Here is a 9,574-nt window from a genome sequence, read left to right on the forward strand (position 1 = left end):
AAAAAAAAAAAAGAGGCAACATTTAACCTAGGCCTTTAAAGATGGGCAAGACTTCTCCAGACAGAGGAGGAAACCACATAGGAGAAAGTGCTTAACACGAACAAAGGAATGGAGATAGAGAAAAAAATTGCATGGCTGATTTAGAAGCAGCAGGTGGTCAACACAGGCAGGACTGTAGGGTCTGTGCATGAGAATATCACAAAATGTGAGGGTAAGGCAAATTTAAGGGCTAGAAATTGCACTGAAGCTTTAGACTTTGGGAAATAGGAGCTATCGTTAATGTTATGTAAAAGTGTTGAGCAAGCTTTGATATATTTGATGAATGTAAGAATTTTGAATTAAAAGAACAGAAAGGTTTTTAAAGAAACACAAGTACTAAGATCAGTACACACTGGCTGTGTTGTGTACTATACAACATGGTGGTAGCATCTAGTGTCTAACATCTGAGGGGACATCAGGTCCCTGGAGTGCTGGCACTGGCCCCTCCCTTTTAGCTCTCAAGTACAAAGGCAACCAAGCAGCACAAATGGGCTGACCCTGTTGACCTCCACTGTCGGGAGAGGTTCCCACTATGCATTAGATGGGAGAGTCATGGTCTTCCAGGCCTAGACAGAACTGTAGGCCCATCCCCCTCTCTCCTGGACCACTGCACTCGGCATCACGTCTTACAGAACCCTGAGTCAAATAGAAAATCTCAAACCCAAGCCACCACCTTCTTTGACAACCCCTTCTAAGCCTGAAGTGCAGGCCTCCCCATGGCAGTTGTCTCACTGTCCCTTCTGCCATGAGAACGGATTTTATATCCAAGAGATTTACAAAATCACAGAATTTCTTTATTCCTTCTCTCTTTGGAGCTTTTTAATACATTCACATGGCAGTAAATACAAATACAGAGAGTAAAATGTCTCCCTCCCACCTGAAACCCTCAGCCACCCAGTTCTCCATCCATTTCTTGTATGTTCTCCTAGAGGTATTTGAGCCAGTCCAATCTGCCACCGAGGAACTAGCAGGACTGGGTTTGGCTGTGGGGATCTGATCCTAAACTCTGAAGTTGCACTTTTAAGAGGAAAGTCCTGGACCAGGCCATGTGACTTCAAGTCAGACAACTGTGACAGCCTGCGGGGCAGGGCTAAGCTTCTGTGCAGCCTACATCTTGGCTTCCTGGGATCAAAGCATCCTCACAGGAGCATAGGCTCCTCTTGGCATCTGAGAAGGAAGGGTATAATTCCCCCTCACGGAGAGACACGGAGTAGGGAGGAGAGCCAAGGGCAGGAGTTGGCCCCATACGTAGAGAGGAGGGCAAGACAAATCCTGAAAAAGGATAGATGAGGGAGATGATAGTCTGGCTGGGCATCCGGAATGACTGGCCATCTACTTGTGTCTGCAGAGCCGATTGGTGCCAGCATGCCCGTAACTGAGGCCAAGACTGACAGGAAGTGTAGCAAAGAGGGACACGTGGGCAGCCTCTCTCCCCTGGGCCTTCCTCAGGCAGGCCAGGGCCGAGCAGAGGTGTTTCTTCACGTCTTGGTGTCATCATAGCTACCTCTGCTGCAGAGCTCCTCATGTGTCACTCCCCAGGAATCTGGCTCTTGTTTACCATGATGAAGTGTGGTTATTATGGAGTCCAGTAGCCCTGCTTCAGCTTCTCCCAAGGCCTGTAGAAGAGCCCGGAGCCTGGGAAGGGAAGCCTGGCCCTAGGAGAATTGCTGGTGGGAGGACCAGCTTCCTGGGGTGCTGCTCTCCCAGGCCTCCGGCACCTAGGCACGTCATGGAAGAGCCTGCCAGGATTCCAGGGGCCTTCCTTAGTGGAGCCTTCCAAAGGCTATCTTCCTACAGAGTTGGGAATAGAAAGACCAGAGAAGCAAAAACAGCAGACGAAGAAGAGAATGGACAAGGAACAGGGCCCAGAACTGGGAAGGATTGGCTTCGGTGTGACACCACTGACTATGTGCTGTGCTCTGGGTTAAGAAATAACAGAAGCCAGGCTCAGTGGCTCATGCCTGTAATCCTAACACTCTGGGAGGCTAAGTCAGGAGGAGGAGGATTGCTTGAGCTCAGAAGTTTGAAACCAGCCTGAGCATGATCTTAGAGACCCTGTCTCCTAAAAATAGAAAAATAGGCCAAGTGTGGTGGCTCACACCTGTAATCCCAGCACTCTGGGAGGCTGAGGTGGGTGGATTGCCTAGGCTCAGGAGTTCAAGACCAGCCTGAATAAGAGCAAGACCCTGTCTCTAAAAAAAAATAACCAGGCGTTGTGGCAGGTGCCTGTAGCCCCAAGCTACTCAGGAGGCTGAGGCAAGAGGATTGCTTGACCCCAAGAGTTTGAGGTTGCTGTGAACTATGACACCATGGAACTCAACCACAGGGTGACTAAGTGAGACTCTGTCTCAAAAAAGAAAATTTAGAAAGATTAGCTAGACATTGTGATGGGCACCTATAGTCCCAGCTACTCAGGAGGCTGAGGCAGGAGGATGGCATGAACCCAAGAATTTGAACTCAGCTGATGCCACAGCACTCTGGTCTGGGCAACAGAGTTAGACTTTGTCTCAAAAAAAAAAAAAAAAAAAAGAGAGAGAGAGAGAAACAATAGAAACTTGGAGAAGGAGTGAACCCTCTGAAGAGATTTTATGTGAACAGAATGGAGCATGGTGAATAGCACATAGAGGCACATTTAAAAGATCTCAGTAATAGCTTTCATTACACTAAATGTAATATAAATACGGTGCCTGTGGCTCAGTGAGTAGGGAGCCAGCCCCATATACCAAAGGTGGCGGGTTCAAACCTGGCCCCAGCCAAACTGCAACAAAAATAGCCAGGCCTTGTGGAGGGGGCCTGTAGTCCCAGCTATTCAGGAGGCTGAGGCAAGAGAATGGCCTAAGCCCAAGAGGTGGAAGTTGCTGTGAGCTGTGACACCACAGCACTCTACTGAGGGCAGCATAGTAAGACTCTGTCTCTAAAAAAATAAAAATAAATGGCTAAAAAAAAGGTAATGTAAATACATTTACAAACAGTTAGTATGTTCCTGAAATAACTGTGAGCAATTCTGTGTGGACTCAACGAATGTCCCAGAACAACCCTATAGATAGGAGTTACTAATACCCTTCTGGGCACCCAGATGAGAAACCAAGGCCCAGTGAGTTTCAGTGACGACATAAAGGTCTGGAGTGGGGATCTGAATGCAGGAAGCGAGGACCTCACAGCTGCCTCCTGGCCCCACCGGGTTCTCCTGAACAGGGAGCAGACATGTAGCTGCTGCAGTTTGGAGCGTAAGGCTCCATACTTGAGGTTTTCTTCCTAAGTCAGTTACCTGCTGTAACCCTCATCCATATCCCAACAGTCCCTATTCTAAGTCACAAAGAGATAAGATGATTATGTTTTTTCCAAACTGAAATTCCAACCACTATTAATTTGGCTCAAAGTCTCAGTATGTAACCCATAAAAAAGGCGTGGGTCCCGGCACCCACGCACCCAGCACCCTGCAAGTCTAAAGTGTTCTCTTTTTCGCTCTGATCCCCCTCCGTGATGCCTTTTTCTCTCCTGTTCCCTCTACCTTTTTTCAGAGTATTTTTTTAGAGTATGGTCCGAATGAGGAGGTATTTCAGAAACACCGGCTTGGTTCATTTATTTCCCACATAGCTGTCTGCTCTTTTCTCCCTGGGAATTTGAGCTAACAAGGTAGTATGAAAATCAGGTCATTTCCACCGTGTGTCAGTGTTTCCAGAGGCCGTGGTGCTGCTGCAAATGGAAATGCCAACATGGAATAATTACATTGGCCCTGACGCCCTGTTTTCTGACTACCATTTATCCAGAATCAATTCCTGAGAAAGACAAAGGCCATGAATAATCAACAGAGCAGATGTAGCATCAGGCAGCCAGGCAGAAGAAAAAACACAGCCCCCTGAAGGGAGAGGGAAGCCAGGCCTCGGCCCAGAGAATGTCTGCGGTGGGGACAGAACCAGCTATCAAGAAAGGCGCATGGCACAGACCTGGGCAGATAAGGTGTGGGTGGCGGGAGCCAATTAATCACTGGACATTTCCTTCAACATCTTCCAACAGCCATGGGAAGCGCTCTCTAGGAAATGAGGAAGGAAGGAGTAAGGAAGAACCCCGAGGCTGTCACATGAGCAGGGAAGCAGGGGCAGAACAGACTGAAAGATCACTGCAAGTTCTCAAAACCGGTCATTCAGAGCCATGCCTTGACACACACACACCCCCCCACTCACACACCACCAGAGGCTGTTAGAGCCGGTGGCAAGGCAGAGCCACAGTTTTCTTTGGCTGGCTTCTTCTTTGCCTTTAGGTCCAGCTGAGGAGAGGGGGCCAAGTATTTACCACTGGGCATTTCGTCAGTTTCACTTCCTGTTTCTCATGCTGAGAGCATGATCTTCATCATAATGATAATAATAATTCGGCAGTCTTACCTCTACCTTCTATTTATCTACGGCCTCCCAGAAGCGTGCTTACAAATTAAAGAGGGAGGGGACAGCACATCTACTTTGTCAGTCAACGGCCAAGGGTGGAGGCCACGTGGAGGTGGGGGAGGGATTAGCAATGGAAATTATTAAAGGAGGTTTGTTTTTTTTTTCCAAGGGGAAGAATCTGAATGGGTTGGTAGTTCCCCCAAATGACTAGTCTCACTATAGAGACATTTGTAAATCCCATTTCTCAAGGTCCTCCAAAAAGAAATTCTTCCCCAAACCTTTTCACCCTTCAGTCTGTCCCCAGTCAAGACATCTTTGCGATCTGCGGCCCAGAGAGTTCAAGCTAACTTCCCAGAGCCACACAGCAGGAGGGAAGCTAGGACCAGACCAGCTTCTCTGTATCTATCAAGAGCTGTAAGCTAGAAGGGAATTTCCAACTTTATGGGGAACTTGTAAAGTTGTTAGAAAAAACCACAACTATTTCTGCTAAGGAAAAAAACATGTAGTTCTTGGAAACTTAAAACCTAGGACAAGGAGAGAGAGCGTCCCCTGTTACTGCGAATGTGCTGGGAACAACTAAGAGTTAGGATGGAGCTAGGAGAGGTAGCTTCCAGACTTTGATCAGGACAACTGGTTTATGGAATAGACGTCTTGAGCCGGTGTTTTAATTTTTTACTGCAGTAAAAGGCTGTAATTTAAGGACAAAGGTTGAGCACGTCACAGGCTCAGAGGAATGAGATGGGGGGAGGGGAGGAGGGAGGAAGCCATTATCTTGATGACAATGGTGACTTAATCTCTCTACAGATCCTACCCTCCCTTTGAGAAGGGAACAGGGAGGAGACAGGTGGTTTAAGAATCCTTCTATAATACATGAACAAAAAAAAAGGCAGGTAAAGAATAGAAACCAAAAACATCAGAGAGAGCCTTTAATTAATTGAGTTAAAATTTAAAAGGAAAAAAAAACTCTCAGAGACACAACAACACACAGATACACCCTGAAGCATGAGGTAGCTATTAATGAGAAAGAGAGGATGTGATATCACACATGTATCTAGGGTAATAATTATTGCTGTTGGATCTCCCCCCCCCCACCCTCCCACAGAGGAGAATCGTAAGCCTGGGGCTGGATGGTGATGGACAGGTTAGAAACGTGAAAATGAGAAAATTCCACTGTGACCCTGTGAGTAATCAACCTCAGGCTGTCAGGTGTTGAACCAGCAGCAGAGAGGGAAGAAAAAGGCTGTCAAACACTTACATAGCATTCACTAGTGCCAGACACTGTTCTAAGTGCTTTCCATGTACTTACTCATTCAGCACTCCCAGTGACCCTGTGAAATACAGGCTAAGACTGTTAGGACGTCATCATTCATATTCATCTCCACTCTGACTGTGTCAGCATCCCTGAGCCAGTTAAGGGATGAGATCTTCAGTGCCTTACTTCTTCCCCGGGCTGGTTACCTAATTTGCAGGACCCAGGACAAAACGAAAATGCAGAGTACCTTGTTCAGAAATGGTCAGGAACTTCATGAGAGAGACAGCCAGCATTAAACCAAGGACGGACCCCTTCTAAGCACAGGTTCCTGTGCAACCGCTTGGGTCATCCATGAAGCTGGTCCTCCATACGACCACCCTGAATCTTGCACAGAACAATTGTGCTATTGTCTATTATGCTACCTTAGTGTGTCCCCAACTCCCAAACAAGGAAAGAAAGAGAAAAACAAATCCTACCCCAAATACATTAGAAGATATTCCACAGCCAAATGAAAGTTTAAGAAACATGATTCTACACAATTTTTTTTAAAGACCTCTCCCATTGCCGTATTAGGAGATTTGTCCTTGTATTCACGCCTTTCTTCTCTGCCCACATCCACCTGATTGGCAGTTCTTGCTGTGACTATCTCAGCAAGGCCTCCTGTATCCTGTCCTCCTTTCCATCTCCCCTGCCACTGCCCTTGTTTTCTCTCACCTAGAATATTCCACTAGCTTGAAAACTAGATTCCTTGCTTTCAACCCCCTGCTCTTCAAATCTATGCTTCATGCTGCTGGTTACCCCGGGCTTTTATTCATGTCCTTTTAGGACTGTTTCTCTCCTACATTGTCAAATTCTCCAAGGCTGGTTCTTCATTCCCAGTCACCTATATATTTCCCAGTAGCCCTGAGAAGAGCAGTTTCTGCTTGCCGGTTACTCGTACAATATCTCCTCTGCAAATAACTCTCCTTTTGCATCAGGCCTATGACCTAGACAACAGGTTCAGCCTTTTGAACTCTCAGTCCAGAGAACATTGTTACTCTGTCTATATTCCAGAGGAAAACTGACATCCGAAGTTCTGTCTCATCTTACAACCAAATTGTGGCCAATTGGAACGAGTAGGAGGATTTGCTTCCCAATGGATCAATAAGGGATGGCCATAATGATGAGAAGCTATGGAGAAGATTGGGGAGCTTTTCTGGCCTGGAAGACTTGTTTGACCTGGCATTAGCCAGAAAATCAGAAAGATCTGACTTCAGTAATTTTCACTACCCATTGCAAAATGACTGGTTTGTTTAAATAATCAAGACGGTTTTAAAGAGTGATGCCCTTGACTGCTACTTTAGAGAAGAAACCACATCTTGGATGGTTTAACCTCAACATTTCAAAAATCTTACTGGTACCCTGATTTCATTTTAAAACCAACCTAAATGACCACAGATCTAGAATATGACAACATCCCTCTATCAGTTAAGATGCGTGTAGCTGAAAAGATAACTAGCAGTGGCATAAATAATAAGCAAGCTCATAGTTCCTCGCTAAGACTGAAGGGAGGCAATCTCAGTTTGTTCAGCATCTGGACAAAGTCCTCAAGTACCATCAAGACCCAGGTCTCACCATCCGGGTTTGCCGTCCTCAGCAGATGGGAATTCACCCTGCAGCTCAGCTCACCACTTCACTGTTGTAAAGAGGCTGCAGCAGCTCCGAGCCTCACATCCTTATAGGACGCTATTCAACAGTGCAAAGAGGCAGAGGTGAAATAAAAAATAAAAATAATTTTTGAGAAAATCATTAAGTCTTTTTTTTCCCCTCCTGTAACTATCTTCTTTATCAAAGGGAAAACTATTTCCTAGAGAACCTAAGTCAGCTTCCCTTTATGTCTCATTGACCAACAGTGAGTCACATGCCCACCCCTAAACCAATCATTGATGAAGGGACCGAATTCCCATTGCTCATTCCCCACCCCCTAAGTGGGGGGAAGGAGCCTGCCGCCCCTCAGTACTTTGCTGTTCACCCGCTGGATCAAATGTGGATTCTGCCACAAGGAAGGAAAAAGGGGACAGATTCTGAGTAGGTAAGAACAGCATCTCCCACTCACTCAAGTGGCTCTCTCCCCTGAGCCTATAACGTGTTTCAGTATCTCTTGCCCTCAGCCTGCCTCTCCCGGACACTTGCCAGTTCCTCTGCATCCCTTCCCCGGCAAACTCCCTGCAGGAGCAGGGAGAGGTACAGTGCATCTGTACTTCTATTCCCTACTCTTCACCTCCTGGTCATTCAACCCTTCTGAAGCCTGGCTTTTGTCTCTGCCACTCCTCAGAGCTCCTTATCTTAGCAGCTTACTCTCAGTTCAGAGTCTGCTGGATTTCACACTTTGCACCAACCCTTCTTCCTCTACACTCTGTACTGTTTTTAACTCAGGACCTATTTTTAACTCAGGACCCCCTGACTCTTAGAACCTCACACTCTGAAGTCTGTTTCTGTATCCCTGCCAACTTCTTCTCACTTCCCTTCGATCGCTTTTTCTCCCACCTGCCTCTAAAATGTCAGGGCTTTCTAGAACTCCCTGGCCCTTGATTGTCTTTACGAGACATCCTGCCAGATTTCAGCTACCAGCTAACTATACCCAGCACCCCCAAATCTAAAAATCCAGTGCACACATTTCTCTTGAACCCATACCCATACTGGACTTCTATTACTAAGTATTCCCAAGTACCTTAAATTAAATATCTACAGAACTGATTTCAATAACTACAGCATGCACATACATACACACTCACACACCCCTCATTCTGCGGCTCAGAGAAGGTACACACCTCTATCAGATTGACAAAGGCTAAAACGGCAATGAACTTTGACTCCTCACTGTCTCTCATCCCCAACAATCAATGACCAACCCCCGCCCCACCTGTGCACCTCCTGTTTCCTTCTCCCCAATCCCCACACCACTCTCCTGCTTCAGGAACTCAGCAGCTTCCCTCTGGATTCTGGCACCAGCCACTGACTGGCTTCTGGTCTCCCGATTTCTAATACATTCCCCTAGTATCACCCCAATAATTTTTAAAAATGAAAATCTGATCACATGCTTCCAGGGCTTAGAAATCTCTTAGTAGCCCCCCAGAGCCTAGAGAAATGGGCCAAATTCTCTAGTGAAGCATGTGAGGTTCTTCATAGTCTTGGTCCCAAGGTCATGAGCTCTATTTTTACAAATTTAATCTCTAAGTGTTGTAGATTAGAAGGAGGAAGGGCTGAATGGTGACAGGGAAATGAGTTAAGAGATTATTCTAAGCCTCAACGCCTGTATCTCAGTGGCTAGGGCGCTAGCCACATACACCGGAGCTGGCGGGTTCTAACCCATCTCAGGCCTGCCAAACAACAATGACAACTACAACCAAAAAGTAGCTGGGTGTTGTGGTGGGTACCTGTGGTCCCAACTACTTGGGAGGCTGAGGCCAGAGAATTGCTTAAGCCCAAGAGTTTGAGGTTGCTGTGAGTTGTGACACCATGGCACTCTACCAAGGGCAACAGAGAGTGAAACTCTGTCTCAAAAAAAAAGAGAGATTATTATAAAATACTGTTTCAAAAATCTCTGTCATTGGGAAGCCTAGGTGGGAGGATTGCTTGAGGTCAGGAGTTCAAGACCAGTCTGGCAAACATGGTAAGACCCCCTCATCTCTGCCAAAAAATAAAATAAAATCTCTGTCAACAGATATTCAGATTTCATAAGCCCACATTGCCCCAGACTCTTTGAATATTTCCAGCATTAGTTTTCATCAGGTTTTAACTGTTCCAACTATGGCACATGATAAACAGAGTCATACATCCAACAAGCACAGACCTCAGCTATGTCATTTAATTTCTTCCAGCTACTCATTCCACGTCCCTATCTTAGGATTTGGAGGTGAGA

Source organism: Otolemur garnettii, unplaced genomic scaffold, assembly GCF_000181295.1.
Source record: "Otolemur garnettii isolate 467f Iridium unplaced genomic scaffold, OtoGar3 scaffold00055, whole genome shotgun sequence".
NCBI classification, from domain to species: domain Eukaryota; kingdom Metazoa; phylum Chordata; class Mammalia; order Primates; family Galagidae; genus Otolemur; species Otolemur garnettii.